This window comes from Salvelinus namaycush, chromosome 24, assembly GCF_016432855.1.
Source record: "Salvelinus namaycush isolate Seneca chromosome 24, SaNama_1.0, whole genome shotgun sequence".
NCBI classification, from domain to species: Eukaryota; Metazoa; Chordata; class Actinopteri; order Salmoniformes; family Salmonidae; genus Salvelinus; species Salvelinus namaycush.
Window position 1 is genome coordinate 22,567,080 of NC_052330.1, and position 18,029 is coordinate 22,585,108.

Below are 18,029 nucleotides of genomic sequence, written 5' to 3' on the forward strand. Positions count from 1 at the left end.
ACCTGCCTGCCATTCAAATCTGATACCTGAGTCCCCATCATAATGTATGTCTATCACTCCTTGATATCACCAATTCCTGGTCACAGTTATTGTGGGGTTGCAGACACCCTGGCAGCTCTGAATATTGTAACACAGCGCTGCGTGAACCAGGTCCCTGGACTATTAAGTGTACCAGGAGCATGCAGTACACACACACACTCACACAGACACAGACACACACACACACACACATACAGTCCTTGGCACAGAGCTAGTCCAAGGACCTAATGATCTTGTTGTTCCAGGCATTGGCATGATAATACGGTTATGACAGAGGTTTTAAGGAAGGAGAGCCTACTTACTGCATTTCTGCCTCTGTTTAATGTTTCTGCTTACAGGCAGCGTTAACAGCAACCCTGAGAAACTCTGATTATCCACTAAATACTTAATTTGTCCATCACTCTAACCCCAGCCAATCTTAGTGTGGACTCATTCAACACTGCTACTGTTGAGCCAGGACCTTGCATAGTCTGCATGAGGCAACAGCAACTTTGTGCAGAGCACAGCTAAGCAAAACCTCAGAACAGAGGAACAAATGTAGGGAATGAGTCCCGGGATAAAGGCAGAGAATTACAGAGCCATCTTGATGGGTTTAAACATCCGATGAGCACTGTCAGAACAGAGAAGAAAAACTTGGTTCCTCCATGATAGCACACAACACACACAGTTACCACAAACAGTGCACTGTTTCATTGTACAGTGACAGAAATCTCTCTTTTGTTGTTTACAAATACAAGCACGGATCTCTCTCTCAGTCTCATCTCACCCAGCAGGATAGGCCACCAAACCAGAGTGGGGGTCACAGGCCAGACAACTGTTGTCAGATGCTGTAATTCCCAGGACCCTCTCCAGAGTCACATACAGGGGGAGACAGAGAGTTGCCATTTTAACAAACATTTTTTCCATTCCCAAATCGACCCCTAGCCCCCGACCCCTGGCCCCTAGCCTGTAATCATTATGCACTGGTGGAGTTCTGAGAGGGTTTTATAGGTAGGTATTGCATGTTTGTTTATGAACCCAGGAAGATTAGTCCTGGTGGACAAATTGTGATGCTTTAAACAGCTTTTGGGGCCTTGACAGGTAAAAAAACACTTTAATACCTCACTGGAACATTTGGACATTGAATTGCATCTATTATCGATACAGTATGAGAGGAGGCTTGATTGATTAGTTAGCACGCTGTTAGTGTGTGCTGTTCTGTTCTTGATTTTCTGAACAATAGATCACATGATCAGATGGAGGATCCACTGATTCAACCTCATGCAATGGAAAAGTGTCAGTCATCTATCTTTGACACTGAACTGAGGAAAGACGCGTAAATGCCTAAAAAATATATATTTATATTTTTTAAGCCTAAAGCCACCTTTCTGAATTGGTGTTTTGTAATGTTCATCTGTCAGAGATCAAGAAACTGAGATAAAGTGTATTGAACAGATTTAACCCCTCCAAGCCCTTTAGGTCAGGGACGGCAGCCAGGGAAGGAGACCTGACACTGTCCAGGCTTGGTTTGGCATGTCAAACTGAGATAAAGTGTATTGAACAGATTTAACCCCTCCAAGCCCTTTAGGTCAGGGACAGCAGCCAGGGAAGGAGACCTGACACTGTCCAGGCTTGGTTTGGCAGTTAGTGTCTTCTTTCCTAATAGGCTATGTGATATTCAGCACAAAGGCGAGCAATATATTCAAAGACATATAGACTACAGTACACAATAGGCATTTGTATTGTATTAATGGCAAAATAAAACACTAATATATCTTGATTAGATACGTATTCAACCCCCTAAGCCAATACATGTTAGAATCACTTTTGGCAGCGATTACAGCTGTGAGTCTTTCTGGGTACGTTTCTAAGAGCTTTGCACGCCTGGATTGTACAATATTTACCCAATATTCATTTTCAAGCTCTATCAAGTTGGTTGTTGATCATTGCTAGACAGCCATTTTCGAGTCTTGCCACAAAGTGTCAAGACGATTTAAGTCAAAACTGTAACTAGGCCACTCAGGAACATGTATATTTGGCCTTGTGTTTAGGGTAATTGTCCTGCTGAAAGGTGAATTTGTCTCCATGTGTCTGTTGGAAAGCAGACTGAACCAAGTTTTCCTCTAGGAGTTTACCTGTGCTTAACTCTATTCCATTTCTTTCTACCCAAGCATACACATAACACGATGCAGCCACCACCAAGCTTGAAAATATGAAGAGTGTTACTCAGTAATGTGTTGTGTTGGATTTGCCCCAAACATTCAGGACAAAAATATAATTTATTTGCCACACTTCTTGCAGTAATGCCTTATTGCAAACAAATGCATGTTTTTGAATATTTGTATTCTGTACAGGCTTCCTTCTTTTCACTCTGTCATTAAGGTTAGTATTGTGGAGTAACTACAATGTTGTTGATCAATTTTCAGTTATTTCCAATCACAGCCATTGTTTCTTGCTTACCAAGAAGACAGTGAATGTTCCTGAGTGGCCGAGTTATACTTTTGACTTAAATCTGCTTGATAATCGATGGCAAGACCTGAACATGGTTGTCTAGCAATGATCAACAATCAATTATCAGACAGAGCTTGAATCATTTTTTAAATAATAATGGCCAAATATTGTACAATCCAGATGTGCAAAGCTCTTAGAGACTTACCCAGAAAGACACAGCTGTAATCACTGGAAAGGTGATTCTAACATGTATTGACTCAGGGGTGTGAATACTTATGTAAATTCGAAATGTCTGTATTTTATTTTCAGTAAATGTGCATGTTTTCTAATTATGGGGTATATGTCATTATGGGGCATATTGTGTAGACGGTTGAGAAAACAAATCAATCAAATGTATTTATATAGCCCTTCTTACATCAGCTGATATCTCAAAGTGCTGTACAGAAACCCAGCCTAAAACCCCAAACAGAAAGCAATGCAGGTGTAGAAGCACGGTGGCTAGGAAAAACTCCCTAGAAAGGCCAGAACCTAGGAAGAAACCTAGAGAGGAACCAGGCTATGAGGGGTGACCAGTCTTCTTCTGGCTGTGCCGGGTGGAGATTATAACAGAATACGGCCAAGATGTTCAAATGTTCATAAATGACCAGCAGGGTCAAATAATAATAATCACAGTGGTTGTAGAGGGTGCAACAGGTCAGCACCTCAGGAGTAAATATCATTTGGCTTTTCATAGCCGATCATTGAGAGTATCTCTACCGCTCCTGCTGTCTCTAGAGAGTTGAAAACAGCAGGTCTGGGACAGGTAGGACATCCGGTGAACAGGTCAGGGTTCCATAGCCGCAGGCAGAACAGTTGAAACTGTAACAGCAGCACGACCAGGTGGACTGGGGACAGAAAGGAGTCTTCAGGCCAGGTAGTCCTGAGGCATGGTCCTTGGGCTCAGGTCCTCCGAGAGAAAGAAAGAAAGAATCAGAGAGAGCAGAATCATAAAACACGGGACGAGATGTTAAAACTGTCCATTGTGCCAATAGATGGTATGCACTCACATGAGATTTGCCGTGATATTGACAGAGTGGCATGGGAGGTTTATTTCTTAGACTGGGTTAAGATGTCAATTTTGGGACACATCCTCAGTAGTGTGCCTTCGAATCAGTGGGTGTTTCGGCCTTTAATCACTAAACACCCTCATCAAAGGTGGCCAGCTAAAGGGTGATCAAGCCTTAGCTTGTGTCCCATGCCCAATTAAGATTTCCCACTGGACTATGCAAGGCAGGGGTGTCCTCTTCCCTGAGCCAGCCCTACAGCTGACCACATACCTCATATGCCCTCCTCAAGTTGGAGGGATCTGAATTGGGTTCTCAGGTGGGGGTGGGGGTCATGAAGTTATAGCCCAGCAAGGGTCCTTCCGTTTGATCCAGATCCACTGGCTGCCTCTTTCAGCTGCTTGAGAAACTGCTCTGACGGTCTGCCGCAGAGCCTGTCCATGGATTCCAAGTTCTTTCAGCAGCCTGATGGTGGAAGAAGCCACGAATCCTCTGCATCCCACTTCAACTGGCCAGACTTTTGCATTCCAGCCACGCTGAGTTGCGTCTGCTGCCAACTCTGTGTAACGCAGTTTCTTACGCTCGTAGGCCTCTTCAACAGAGTTTTCCCACGGGACTGTGAGCTCTATGATGTACACAGCCTTTCGTGAAGGGGACCAGAGTACCATGTCTGGCCTAAGGTTGGTAGAAGCAATCTCAGGTGGAAAAATGAGTTGCTGGCCAATATCGACAAGCATCTTCCAGTCCCGGGCCATGCCTAGGTGTCCAGTTTCTGGCTTTGTAGGAGGATGCTTGGGCCTTTTCTGTCCCTCCCGGATGAATGTTGTTGTTTTGGCGGGATTGCTTGTTTTTGGAGGTAATGAATTGGTTGCACAACTCTTGGTCTCAAGTGCTGCAGCCAGGCTCTTGAGGACCTGATTGTGCCTCCAGGTGTAGCGACCTTGTGAGAGGCTGGTCTTGCAACCTGTCATTATATGCCTGAGAGTCGCTGGAGCTGGGCAGAGGGGGCAGGTCGGGTCCTCGCCATACCATTGATGTAGGTTTTTTGGTGATGGAAGCACATCATAAACAGCTCTTATGATGAAGCTGATGTTGCTTGCCTCCATTTGCCAAAGCTCACTCCAATTGATCTTTCTCCTCTCCAGGCCTTCCCACCGCGTCCATTGCCCTTGTTTAGCAAGAGAGACAGCCTTTGCACTTCTTGCAGACTCCTCCTGTCTGCGCACCTCCTCGACCACCAGCTTCCTGCGTTCAGATGTTGTTGCCTTATGGAACGTTGGTTTGCTTGCTGCCAGGCCAAAGCCTCCTCTTCCATGCTGGATATTCCCCACAATGTCTTGGTGTCTCAGGGCTGAGGGCTCAGGGCTCATCCAAGGCACAGCCTTGGATGATGTCCATTTCCATCCAGTTTGTAGGGGAGGTGCAGCCTTGCTAATGGTCTGGTCTTTGGAGTCCTTCAATGTCATCTGAAGTCTTACTTTAGAGCACTTGTACTCCTCCGTTAGACTTGTAAGAGGTAGTTCAAGGACCCCTTTGCCATAGAGGCCGATGTTACTCAGGCATCGTGGGACACCCAGCCATTTCTTCACGTATGAGGTAATGGTTCGCTCCATCTTCTCCACTGTTGTTATTGGGACCTCATAGACTGTGAGTGGCCACATTACCCGGGGGAGAAGTCCAAACTGTAGGCACCAAAGCTTGAGCTTCCCAGGCAGTAGGGTCTTGTTGATGTTCTCAAGACCGTCGGCGATGTCCTGTCTTACTTGCTGCACTTGATCTTTATCCCGGAGGCTTTCGTTGTACCATCTACCCAGGCTCTTGACGGGTTGCTCAGACACCGTTGGTATCGGGTCATCTCCAATGCAGAACCTCACATCTTTAAGCTGTCCCTTGACTATGGAGATGCTTCGAGATTTGCTTGGCTTGATTTTCATCCGGGCCCACTTGATGTTATCCTGCAGTTTTGCAAGTAGCCGCCTGGTGCATGCTGCAGTGGTGGTCAGTGTAGTCATGTCATCCATGTATGCTCGGATAGGTGGGAGACGGAGCCCTTCCTTAGTTCTCTCACCGCCGACCACCCATCTCGATGCCCTGATGATGACTTCCATGGCCATAGTGAAGGCCAGAGGTGAAATTGTACAGCCTGCCATTATGCCCACTTCCAAGCGCTGCCATGTTGTTGTGAAGTCAGGTGTTGTGAAACACAATTGCAGGTCTTGGAAATAGGCCTTTACCTGTGTAGTGATGGGTTCTGGTACGTGGAAAAAGTTGAATGATTCCCAGAGGAGTTCATGGGGAACTGAGCCAAAGGCATTGGCCAGGTCGAGGAAGATGACATAGAGGTCTCTCTTGTCCTTCTTAGCTGTTTGGATCTGGTGCCAAATCATACTAGTATGTTCCAGGCAACCAGAGAAACCAGGAATGCCTGCTTTCTGTACAGATGTATCAATGTACTTGTTCCTTTCCAGGTAAGTGGACAGCCTCTGTGCTATTATACTGAAAAAGATCTTCCCTTCGACGTTGAGAAGGGAGATTGGTCGGAATTGACTGATGTCTGTCGCATCCTTCTCTTTCGGGATTAGCACACCACCAGCCCTTCGCCATGCCTTTGGTATTATTTCCCTCTGCCACACTATCCTCATGAGCCTCCAAAGAAAGCGTAGAACATCCGGGGCGTTCTTGTAGAGCTTATATGGTACTCCATTAGGCCCAGGAGCCGAGGCCGCTCTTGCTCGTCGGACAACGTTCTCTACTTCCTTCCATTTTGGAGGGTCAGTGTCCAGATTGAATTCTGGTGGTTGAATAGGTGGGATGTCATGTGGGATGATTATCTGCTCATGCCTTTTCGTGTCCTGGTGGACCTTTTCCAGATGTTCTTCCAGTTCTGGCTTTGGAGTTTTAAGGATTCCGCACTTTTCCTTTGCGAAGAGGTCTTTGACAAACTTAAAGGGGTTTTAATAGAACCGTGTTCTTGAGTGTTCCTTCTTCCTACGAAGTTTCCTTAAGTTTTCCGCTCTTCGCAAGGTTGCCAGCCGACATTTGATGTCTGCTTGGAGTAGCATGAGACCTTCTCTCTCTGCATCAGAGGCCTTCTTCCACTGCTTTCTCAGCTGCCTTCTCTCTCTGACAAGTATCTCGATCTCTTGCTGCCTCCTAGATTTGGCTGGCGCGGGTGGTGTCTTGCCACTTCTCCTTTCGTTTACTCCAAAGCGCTCTTCTCCGTAGTGGTAGATAATGTCTCCCATCCTTTCAAGCTTTTTCTCTGCTGTTCCTACCTGTTGTTCCAAGATTTTTGTCAGGTCGTTGTTGATTGTTTCCCACTCTCTCTTTTCAACAGCTTTGGGCCACTTCACACTCGGTCTGTGCCCTTTGACCTTTTCCTCTTTTAGAGGTCTCTGTGGTTGGGTGAGTTCATCCACCGGCATTTCTGTGCTTGTGTTATCCTCCTCCGTTACAGGGGTGCTGATGCTCTGCGAACTTTGGTTTGCGTCCCGTTGCTGTGCTTCATTCGACTGATTTGACTGGCTGCTTCATAAGAAGTACTGGTCAATGCGAGGTCCCTGTCTCTGCTCTCCCAAGCACCTTTTCCTCCCTTGATGGATCCTTAACCCCCTTGCCGATGTTACGCTCTCCCAACCACAGCTGCACACCTGAAGTGTGTGTCCTGCTGCTGTTATGGTTGTCTCATGTGCTGTGTTCCTACTCGTAGTCGTTTCCATTCCTGGGTCCGTAGCCGTGTGATCAGTCGTTGAGCCATCTTGCGCCCCAGCTCTCGCAGGCTCTAGGGGTATGTTCCTTTGTTGACTTTCAGTAGCACTTAGCGGGTGTCTCCAACATACTGAAGCAGCGTCGGAGACTGCCAACATGGGTAGCTAGCCCATTACAGCCCCATTGGGGTCTATTCCCTCCGGTCAGCTGTCTCTCCAAGCTGTCACACAGACTTTCCTATGTTGTCAGCTGTCCTTTCACAGCAGTCACTGGACTAGTCACTGCATACTTAAATTCACACAGGACACCGGATAAGACAGGAGAAATACTCCAGATATAACAGACTGACCCTAGCCCCCCGATACATAAACTATTGTGCATAAATACTGGAGGCTGAGACAGGAGGGGTCGGGAGACACTGTGGCCCTATCCGATGATACCCCCGGACAGGGCCAAACAGGCAGGATATAACCCCACCCACTTTGCCAAAGCACAGCCCCCACACCACTAGAGGGATATCTTCAACCACCAACTTACAATCCTGAGACAAGGCCGAGTATAGCCCACGAAGATCTCCCCCATGGCACAACCCAAGGGGGGGCGCCAACCCGGACAGGAAGATCACGTCAGTGACTCAACCCACTCAAATGACGCAGCCCTCCTAGGGACGGCATGGAAGAGCACCAGCAAGCCAGTGACTCAGCCCCTTTAATAGGGTTTGAGGCAGAGAATCCCAGTGGAGAGATGGGAACCGGCCAGGCAGAGACAGCAAGGGCGGTTCGTTGCTCCAGTGCCTTTCCATTCACCTTCACACTCCTGGGCCAGACTACACTCAATCATAGGACCTACTGAAGAGATGAGTCTTCAATAAAGACTTAAAGGTTGAGACCGAGTCTGCGTCTGTCACATGGATAGGCAGACCATTCCATAAAAATGGAGCTCTGCAGGAGAAAGCCCTGCCTCCAGCTGTTTGTTTAGAAATTCTAGGGACAGTAAGGAGGCCTGCGTCTTGTGACCATAGCATACGTGTAAAGAAAGATAGGTAGGAGCAAGCCCATGTAATGCTTGTAGGTTAGCAGTAAAACCTTGAAATCAGCCCTTGCCTTAACAGGAAGCCAGTGTAGAGAGGCTAGCACTGGAGTAATATGATCAAATTTTGGGGTTCTAGTCTAGATTCTAGCACCGTGTTTAGCACTAACTAAAGTTTATTTAGTGCTTTATCTGTGTAGCTGGAAAGTAGAGCATTGCAGTAGTCTAACCTAGAAGTGACAAAAGCATGGATTAATTTTTCTGCATCATTTTGACAGAAAGTTTCTGATTTTTGGAATGTTACGTAGATGGAAAAAAGCTGTCCTTGAAACAGTCTTGATATGTTCGTCAAAAGAGAGATCAGGATCCAGAGTAACGCAGAGGTCCTTCACAGTTTTATTTGAGACGACTGTACAACCATCAAGATTAATTGTCAGATCCAACAGAAGATCTCTTTGTTTCTTGGGACCTAGAACTAGCATCTCTGTTGTGTCCGAGTTTAAAAGTAGAACATTTACCGCCATCCACTTCCTTATGTCTGAAACACAGGCTTCCAGGGAGGGCAATTTTGGGGCTTCACCATGTTTCATCGAAATGTACAGCTGTGTGTTGTCCGCATAGCAGTGAAAGTTAACATTATGTTTCCAAATGACATCACCAAGAGGTAAAATATATAGTGAAACAATAGTGGTCCTAAAATGGAGCCTTGAGGAACACCACAATTTACAGTTGATTTGTCAGAGGACAAACCATCCACAAAGACAAACTGATATCTTTCCGACAGATAAGATCTAAACCAGGCCAGAACTTGTCCGTGTAGACCAATTTGGGTTTCCAATCTCTCCAAAAGAATGTGGTGATCAATGGTATCAAAAGCAGCACTAAGGTCTAGGAGCACGAGGACAGATGCAGAGCCTCGGTCTGACGCCATTTAAAGGTAATTTACCACCTTCACAAGTGCAGTCTCAGTGCTACGATGGGGTCTAAAACCAGACTGAAGCGTTTCGTATACATTGTTTGTCTTCAGGAAGGCAGTGAGTTGCTGCTCAACAGCTTTTTAAAAATATTTTGAGAGGAATGGGAGATTCGATATAGGCCAATAGTTTTTTATATTTTTGGGGTCACGGTTTGGGTTTTTCAAGAGAGGCTTTATTACTGCCACTTTTAGTGCGTATGGCACACATCCGGTGGATAGAGAGCCGTTTATTATGTTCAACATAGGAGGGCCAAGCACAGGAAGCAGCTCTTTCAGTAGTTTAGTTGGAATAGGGTCCAGTATGCAGCTTGAAGGTTCAGAGGCCATGATTATTTTCATCAATGTGTCAAGAGATATAGTATTAAAAAGGTCCTGGCAGTGTTGTGCAGACTCTGGACAACTGAGCTTTGGAGGAATACGCAGATTGATAGAGTCCGTAATTTGCTTTCTAATGATCATGATCTTTTCATCAAAGAAGTTCATGAATTTATCACTGCTGAAGTGAAAGCCATCCTCTCTTGGGGAATGCTGCTTTTTAGTTAGCTTTGCGACAGTATCAAAAATACATTTTGGATTGTTCTTATTTTCCTCAATTAAGTTGGAAAAATAGGATGATCGAGCCGCAGTGAGGGCTCTTCGATACTGCACGGTACTGTCTTTCCAAGCTAGTCGGAAGACTTCCAGTTTGGTGTGGCGCCATTTCCGTTCCAATTTTCTGGAAGCTTGCTTCAGCGCTTGGGTATTTTCTGTATACCAGGGAGCTAGTTTCTTATGACAAATGTTTTTTGTTTTTAGGGGTGCGACTGCATCTAGGGTATTGCGCAAGGTTAAATTGAGTTCCTCAGTTAAGTGGTTAAGGAGGGAGTCTGGAAGGGCATCTAGGAATCTTTGGGTTGTCCGAGAATTTATAGCACGGCTTTTGATGATCCTTAGTTGGGGTCTGAGCAGATTGTTTGTTGCGATTGCAAACGTAATAAAATGGTGGTCCGATATTCCAGGATTATGAGGAAAAACATAAAAATCCACAACATTTATTCCACGGGACAAAACTAGGTCCAGAGTATGACTGTGGCAGTGAGTAGGTCCGGAGACATGTTGAACTAGGGTGACCAGACGTCCCCGTTTTCCGGGGACAGTCCCCGTTTTTGGTGGCCTGTCCCCGGCTTATTCTTGAGAATGACCGGGCAGTGGAGCCTACCGGTTGACGTCTCAATCGCGTTGTGCTTGTTTTGGCCAAGAGAGGGGGCTGAGGGGGGGCTCGCTATAGCAGCTTCATTCACTCTTCTTCTTCTACTAACTACTTGCTCGCGTTAGTTTTAGAGAAAACTGCTGTGGAAAACTTGGCCAGAAGCTAACAAGTGTCAAGTGAATCCACAACATCACCACAAACGTCTTTTCAAGCCAGGTAAATTACAATCGTTTGAGATACTAGCTAGTATTGTTATGTCACAATTTATTATATAGATATATGATCTGCTCTATAAGGTTTTAAATAGGTTATGCTAGCCTATGTTAGCTATGTAGACTAAGTTAGCGAGCTAGGTTAGCTCGCTACTGTTATGGTTTCTAGGTTTTAAAAAATCCACATGTAAACATGCAGTGGACGGGCTATTTTGAAAATATGATTATATTAAATGATTGCACAATTAATTATGAGAATATTTTTGTAGATTACAATTTTAATGGTTTGACATAATAAGTAGTGTGAAAATATATTTTGACATTTTGAAACATTAGCATAATGTTTTCTGTTAGAGTGGAGAGGAGGAAGACTGGATAGGAAGAAGAGTGAGATAGAGGAGGAAAGGTAAAGATATGATTACAGAGCCTGCCAATTCACTATTCCAAACAATGTTTTTGAGATAAAATACAAAAATGAGGCAGCAATGGGAATCTGTTAACCAAAGTATTTTATCTAATAATGTACTATTTATTATTAAAGATTGGAGAGGAAGGAGAAGGAAAAATGAAGGGAGTAAAAAGAGTGAAGCGAGGAGAGTAGAAGAATGAGGTGGAAAGGTAAAGAGAAGGAAAGGAAGAAAGACGAGGAGAAAGATTAGAGAAGAAAAAGTTAAGAGAGTAACAAGAGTGACACAAGGAGAGTGAAGAAGAGCAGACGGAGGTACAATGAACAATTTCCAAGAAACGGAAATGCACTTTTTATGACAACATGATGAGAAAATTTCCATTTATACACTCAGGTCAAGACGATAGAATGGTTCACTGCACCCTTTGTAATTCCTCTTTTTCAAATGGCAGCGGGGAAGAACAGCAGTGATAGAACATCAACAGGCAAAAAAGCATAAAGCCTCTCTGATTGCCCATGTTGGTATGCCCTCTGTCACCACATTCTTCAAGAAGGTAGAGCCTTCCCAAGAAGAATATGATTTAGCTGTGCAGGAGGGTGTCTTTGCATACCACACTATGCGACACAATCATAGTTACAGATCTATGGACTGCACAGCACAACTGACACGGAAGCTTTATGAGCCAAAGTGTACATGTGCTAGGACACAATGTGACGCCATAGTGAGTAACGTGTAGCACCATGGACAACTACTTTGGTATCACAGGACCTAGACCAGGTTAGGTTACACTTAGGTTGGAGTCATTAAAACTCGTTTTTCAAACACTCCACAAATTTCTTGTTAACAAACTATAGTTTTGGCAAGTCGGTTAGGACATCTACTTTGTGCATGACACAAGTTATTTTTCCAACAAATGTTTACAGACAGATTATTTCACTTATAATTCACTGTATCGCAATTCCAGTGGGTGAGAAGTTTACATACACTAAGTTGACTGTGCCTTTAAACAGCTTGGAAAATTCCAGAAAATGATGTCATGGCATTAGAAGCTCCTGATAGGCTAATTGACATAATTTGAGTCAATTGGAGGTGTACCTGTGGATGTATTTCAAGGCCTACCTTGAAAGGCCTACCAAACTCAGTGCCTCTTTGCTTGACATCATGGGAAAATCAAAAGAAATCAGCCAAGACCTCAGAAAAAAAATGTGTAGACCTCCACAAGTCTGGTTCATCCTTTGGAGCAATTTCCAAACACCTGAAGGCACAACATTCATCTGTACAAACAATAGTACGCAAGTATAAACACCATGGGACCACACAGATGTCATACCGCTCATGAAGCAGGCACACTGCAGGAAAAATGCCCCAATGTGACCATCAATGAGGATTGTTTGACAAGGTTACTGGCTTGCAATAGTTCCTAAAGGGGGGATCGCTTGAAGAATGGAAAACATCTGAGACAGTAGTCAGAGATGGAGCACGGTGGTTACCCACTTCAAAGAGAATGACATCCCACACACTAACCTGGCTAGATTAGCGTCTGTTGTCATGTGCTTACCTGGAAGTAATGCACCAGTCGAGAGTGTTCTGCCAAATGAATGATATATGGACAGCAGCAAGAAATAGGTTCACTGTTCCTACCATCAAGGCCATGCTTATTGTGAAGACAAACTTCAACCTCCCTTGCCAGGAGTTCATGGAGAAGCTGGCCAAAGACAGAGCAATCCTGGACAAAATACATTCTTCTGAGAAATATACAGATTAGGTTGGTATAAGTATTTTATGTAGTTACCAATCTCATCAGCATCTTATTTCTTTATTATGTTAAGTATTTCACATATACTATTGTCTGTTTTTTAAATTTTGCTCATGTTCTCTTCTGCTCTTATTCTACCCAGACTACCAGGACCACTGAATGGCTGTTCAGATCGGACAGTTCTGTCTTGTCTGTAGTGTTTCTGTAATATAGTTGTTTTCTCTATCACAGTGTGCCTATTAGATTAAATACATGAAACCGGAATTGTCCCCCTTTTTTTATTTCATAGATAATAACATTGGATATTTTAATGATATATTGACTGCCGAACTGGAAATGTCCCCAGTTTTCATTTCAGAAATCTGGTCACCTTATGTTGGACAAAACCCCCTGAGTTGATGATGGCTCTGAAAGCCTTTTGGAGTGGGTCTGTGGACTTTTCCATGTGAATATTAAAGTCACCAAAAATTGTAATATTATCTGCCATGACTACAAGGCCCCATATGAATTCAGGGAACTCAGTGAGGAATGCTGTATATGGCCCAGGAGGCCTGTAAACAGTAGCTATAAAAATTGCTTGAGTAAGCTGCATAGATTTCATGACTAGAAGCTCAGAAGACAAACGTCAGGTTTTTTTTTTGTAAATTGAAATTTGCTATCGTAAATGTTAGCAACACCTCCGCCTTTGCGGGATGCGGGGGGATATGGTCACTAGTGTAAACAGTAAATTCATCAGGCTTAAGCCATTTTTCAGTCAGGCAAATCACATCAAGATTATGATCAGTGATTAGTTCATTGACTATAACTGCCTTGGAAGTGAGGGATTTAACATTAAGTAGCCCTATTTTGAGATGTGAGAGATCACACTCTCTTTCAATAATGGCAGGAATGGAGGAGGTCTTTATTCCAGTGAGATTGCTAAAGCGAACACCGCCATGTTTAATTTTGCCCAACCTAGATCGAGGCACAGACACTGTCTCAATGGGGATAGCTGAGCTGACTACACTGACTGTGCTAGTGGCAGGCTCCACTAAACTGGCAGGCTGCTAACAGCCTGCACCCTATCTCATTGTGGAGCTAGGGGAGTTAGAGCCCTGTCTATGTTTGTTGAAGGATGGAGTCATCACTCCTCAGCAGGCCAGGCTTGGTCCTGTTTGTGGGTGAGTCCCAGAAAGAGGGCCAACTATCTACAAATTCTATCTTTTGGGAGGGGCAGAAAACAGTTTTCAACCAGCGATTGAGTTGTGAGACTGCTGTAGAGCTCGTCACTCCCCCTAACTGGGAGGGGCCAGAGACTCTGCTGTAGAGCTCATCACCCTAACTGGGAGGGGGCCAGAGACTCTGCTGTAGAGCTCATCACTCCCCCTAACTGGGAGGGGCCAGAGACTCTGCTGTAGAGCTCATCACCCTAACTGGGAGGGGGCCAGAGACAATTACTCGAAGCCGACACATCTTTCTATCTTATTTACAGGCTGAAGCTATGTTGCGCTTGGTGACCTCCGACTATTTCATCCTAACATCGTTGGTGCCGACATGGATAACAATATCCCTATACTCGCCAGTTTTAGCTTTAGCCAGCACCATCTTCAGATTAGCCTTAACGTCAGTAGCCCTGCCCCCTGGTAAACAGTGTACAGTCGTGGCCAAAAGTTTTGAGAATTACACAAATATTAATTTCCACAAAGTTTGCTGCTTCAGTGTCTTTAGATATTTTTGTCAGATGTTACTATGGAATACTGAAGTATAATTACAAGCATTTCATAAGTGTCAAATAATTTTATTGACAATTACATGAAGTTGATGCAGAGTCAATATTTGCAGTGTTGACCCTTCTTTTTCAAGACCTCTGCAATCCGCCCTGGCATGCTGTCAATTAACTTCTGGGCCACATCCTGACTGATGGCAGCCCATTCTTGCATAATCAATACTTGGAGTTTGTCAGAATTTGTGGGTTTTTGTTTGTCCACCCGCCTCTTGATGATTGACCACAAGCTCTCAATGGGATTAAGGTCTGGGGAGTTTCCTGGCCATGGACCCAAAATATCGATGTTTTGTTCCCAGAGCCACTTAGTTATCACTTTTGCCTTATGGCAAGGTGCTCCATCATGCTGGAAAAGGCATTGTTCGTCACCAAACTGTTCCTGGATGGTTGGGAGAAGTTGCTCTCGGAGGATGTGTTGGTACCATTCTTTATTCATGGCTGTGTTCTTAGGCAAAATTGTGAGTGAGCCCACTCCCTTGGCTGAGAAGCAACCCCACACATGAATGTTCTCAGGATGCTTTACTGTTGGCATGACACAGGACTGATGGTAGCGCTCACCTTGTCTTCTCCGGACAAGCTTTATACCGGATGCCTCAAACAATCGGAAAGGGGATTCATCACAGAAAATGACTTTACCCCAGTCCTCAGCAGTCCAATCCCTGTACCTTTTGCAGAATATCAGTCTGTCCCTGATGTTTTTCCTGGAGAGAAGTTGCTTCTTTACTGCCCTTCTTGACACCAGGCCATCCTCCAAAAGGCTTCGCGTCACTGTGCGTGCAGATGCACGCACACCTGCCTGCTGACATTCCTGAGCAAGCTCTGTACTGGTGGTGCCCCGATTCCTTAGCTGAATCAACTTTAGGAGACGGTCCTGGCGCTTGCTGGACTTTCTTGAGCGCCCTGAAGCCACCTTCACAACAATTGAACCGCTCTCCTTGAAGTTCTTGATGATCCGATAAATGGTTGATTTAGGTGAAATCTTATTGGCATGAATATCCTTGCCTGTGAAGCCCTTTTTGTGCAAAGCAATGATGACGGCACGTGTTTCCTTGCAGGTAACCATGGTTGACAGAGGAAGAACAATGATTCCAAGCACCACCCTCCTTTTGAAGCTTCCAGTCTGTTATTCAAACTCAATCAGCATGACAGAGTGATCTCCAGCCTTGTCCTCATCAACATTTACACCAGTGTTAACGAGAGAATCACTGACATGTCAGCTGGTCCTTTTGTGGCAGGGCTGAAATGCAGTGGAAATGTTTTTGGGGGGATTCAGTTCATTTGCATGGCAAAGAGGGACTTTGCAATTAATTGCAATTAATCTGATCACTCTTCATAACATTCTGGAGTATATGCAAATTGCCATCATACAAACTGAGGCAGCAGACTTTGTGAAAATTAATATTTGTGTCATTCTCAAAACTTTTGACCACGACTGTATGATTGCTGGATGATTCGTGTTAAGTCTAATACTGCGTGTAATGGAGTCGCCAATGACTAGGGTTTTCAATTTGTCAGAGCTAATGGTGAATGGTGGGAGGCTTCGGCATCTCAGACCCCGTAACGGGAGGAGTAGAGTCCAGAGGATGCTCGGCCTCTGACTCTGACCCGTTGGTTAATGTGGAGAACCGGTTAAAAGTTTCTGTCGGCTAAATGAGCGACACCGGTTGAGCATTCCTACAGCATTTCCTTCCAGAAGCAATGAGAAAATTGTCCGGCTGCGGGGACTGCTGAAGCTGAGCTATCCTTGCCGTAAGGCGATCGTTCTCCTGTATATTATGAGTACAGCGATTGCAATTAGAAGGCATCATGTTAATGTTACTACTTAGCTTTGGCTGTTGGAGGTCCTGACGGACCACGTCCAGATAAAGCGTCCGGGGTGAAAAAGTTGAATGAAAAAAGTTGAGCGAGGGAAAAACTAAAAATATAAACGGTAATTAAAAAGTTAAAACCGTAAAGTTGGCAGGTAGCAAAGTAAGGTTAGCAACAAGCCGCACAGCAGCACGTAAACAAGTCTACAAGTTGTCGATTTAATCTATTTTGAATTCATGCTGTAATACAACCAAATGTGGACTAAATCAGGGGGTATGAATCCTTTCTGAAGCCAATGTAGTTAGTTATTTTTTTTCATTGAGTTACAGTAATTTTAAAGATACTTTAGCATGATTTGGACATGATTTGGTGCAACAATAAGAGGGACCTTACATCAAAACATCATAGTGAGGATATTAATAATGAGATTATTTGATTTAATTTAAATAAGATACCTAGACTTTAGCTTTTAATAGTTCATTACAAAAGAAATGTCAAACAAATATTTACAACATGTATTTTAAGACGCTAATCTTAGGGGGAGGTAGTTACCCCACGTCACTCTGTTATCTGGGTTAATTTATACCACACTAAAGCAAATTGTTGCTTTAAAAATTTTCCAAAGTGACACCCAATAGAAATATAATCTACATGCAATGACATTAAAAGCCTTTATCCTAGTTACCCTATCATTCACTGGCATAAAACTCTAGAAAATCAAAGCACCGGTCTCCCACCTTGTTGTCAATGTTGCACTTCCTATTGTTCCGTAGTTTGACGGATGGGGAACGCAGCAGATTCTTTATCCGATTTTTTTTATTGTTGACCCGTGCCCGTCTAATGTCATCCTGGTGGTAAAATACCCCGATAAATAGACTGTTGCATTAAAAGTTACTGCGATGTTTCAACCGTGAAATCCTTGTTTAGGCAACAAACGGCATAGATTTGTGTACAGTAACACTTTTAATCTCTTGAGTAGGTTAAGGCACTTGACGGCCGTACGGTAGTCGGATTAGCTCACATTTGGTGATTAAACTCCTCCTCTCTCTAGTGGAGTAGGAGGCCCATAGACGCTGATCAAAGGTCAGTTTTGTTCCCACATCCCAATGGTATATAGGCGGGGTGAGAGCGGCAGAGCATGCTGATCCTAGATCAGTGTGTGTCTGTCATTCATCCCTACTTGGCAAATTGGGTAAATTAACACTGAGAAAAATAAAATGTTATTTATCTAATATGATAGTGAGATTAATATGATTGAATTTAGTAGATCAATTAAAGTCAGCCTACATCTGAACACTGTAGCTTACAAGGCCTATAATCAGAGTGGAAGAGGCCAAGCGAAAGGGATAATTGGGCCCAAAATCAGTCTTCTCTACCAGGTGGTTTTATTTCTTTCGCTCCCCAAGCGGGGAGTTTTTGTATGGAGGTCAATGAGTATGTCGAATTAGTTTTACAAGAAATGTAATAGCTTTTTTGCTACATGTCACTTATTTGATCTAATAGAAGTTTAGTAATGCTTAGGTCAGGGACGGGCAATTGGCGGCTCGCAGACCCCGTTTTGTAGGCCTGCGGACCAATTTCACTCAGGTCTCAATTTACTGTTGACTTAGAATAATAGAATACACATGGTGCAATTTCACTCAGTGGGGGTCTCAATTTACTGTTGACT